This window comes from Saccopteryx bilineata, chromosome 5, assembly GCF_036850765.1.
Source record: "Saccopteryx bilineata isolate mSacBil1 chromosome 5, mSacBil1_pri_phased_curated, whole genome shotgun sequence".
Taxonomy (NCBI): Eukaryota; Metazoa; Chordata; class Mammalia; order Chiroptera; family Emballonuridae; genus Saccopteryx; species Saccopteryx bilineata.
In genome coordinates, this window is record NC_089494.1 from 55,455,145 (window position 1) to 55,456,815 (window position 1,671).

At 47.8% G+C, this 1,671-nt stretch overlaps 1 pseudogene; it reads left to right on the forward strand.

The window, feature by feature from the left end:
• The first annotated feature begins 227 nt into the window (after window positions 1-227).
• Window positions 228-1,451, forward strand: LOC136338422 (NF-kappa-B-activating protein pseudogene; annotated as a pseudogene).
• The last annotated feature ends 220 nt before the right edge of the window (window positions 1,452-1,671 follow it).

Sequence of the window (1,671 nt, forward strand, 5' to 3'; positions counted from 1 at the left end):
GTTAACTATTGCTATTATTAATAATATTATCATCAGCATCACATCGCGTGGGCAGGACAAGCTAGATCCTGGGAAGGTATTTGCGACGTAGCCGGAACTGTTTCCAAGGTTCCCTCGGGTTCGGCTTGTGGCATGGTGACAGGTTCTGGGAGCCAAGGCAACTGATCTCTTCCCAGGCTAGCGAGAGCACCCCATTGTCCCCCCGCTAGGGGGACCCCGCGGCAGTGATGGCTCCGGTGTCTGGTTTGCGCAGCCCGGAGAGGGAGACCTCGGGCCCCAGAGCGAAGCCTCGCGGTTCTTCGAGGAGCCCTAAATCCAGCACATCCGCTCGTTCCCCGCGGGGCTGCCGCTCTCGGTCTGGGGATCGGAATGGCCTCAACCACCAGCCGGGTGGCCTTGGCCAAGGCTCCGGAAACCAGCCCTGCCCTTCCCGCTGGCGGTCACGCTTTGGGGAGCGGCTGTCTGCGAGGCGGGGCGCCCCCTTCGCTTCTGCCTCGTCCGCTGATTATGGCGGCTACTCACAACCCTGTGGGAGCCACAAGCCTTGGCCTGGCCTCCTGGACAAGGAAAGGGAGGAGAGCCTGCGGCAGAAGAGGTTAAGGGAGAGAGAGAGGATTGGAGAATTGGGAGCTCCTGAAGTGTGGGGACTTTCTCCGAAGAATCCGGAACCAGACTCTGATGAACATACACCAGTAGAGGATGAAGAGCCAAAGAAAAGCACCACTTCAGCTTCTACCTCAAAAGAGGAAAAAAAGAAGAAGTCCAGTCATTCAAAAGAAAGGTCCAAGAAAAGGAGAAAGAAAAAATCATCTAAAAGAAAACGTAAGAAGTATTCTGACGATAGTGACAGTGACTCGGATTCTGAAACAGACTCCAGTGATGAAGATACAAAAAGATCAAAGAAAGTCAAGAAAAAGGAAAAGAAGAAAAAACGCAGATCGAAGAAATACAAGAAAAAGAAGTCTAAGAAGAACAGAAAAGATTCCAGTGATTCAAGCTCTAAAGAGGCCCAAGAAGAGTTTCTGGAGAATCCCTGGAAGGATCCATCAAAGCCTGAAGAACCCTCGGATTTAATTGGCCCGGAAGCTCCAAAAACACTTGCCTCTCAAGATGATAAACCCCTGAACTATGGCCATGCTCTGTTACCTGGTGAAGGTGCAGCTATGGCTGAATATGTAAAAGCTGGAAAACGTATCCCACGAAGAGGTGAAATTGGTTTGACAAGTGAAGAAATCGCATCATTTGAACGCTCGGGTTACGTGATGAGTGGTAGCAGGCATCGCCGAATGGAGGCCGTGCGGCTACGAAAAGAGAACCAGATCTATAGTGCTGATGAGAAGAGAGCTCTCGCATCCTTTAACCAAGAAGAGAGACGGAAGAGAGAAAACAAGATTCTGGCCAGTTTTCGAGAGATGGTATACAGGAAAACTAAACGGAAAGATGACAAATAAGGATTTTCAGAAGAGACAAAGTCTGGGTTTCCTATATGCATACAGAAAGATTGTTATGATCTGAAAAGCTTCACAGTGTTACTGGGCCTTCTATTTAATTCTTTTAGTCCTTCAATAAAAAGCTGTTTATTAATAAAAAATATTATCATCTTCATCAGAATCATCTGACTTACAATTCCTATTATTAATTCTCTTTAACTTAATTTTTACCCCTAGAAAT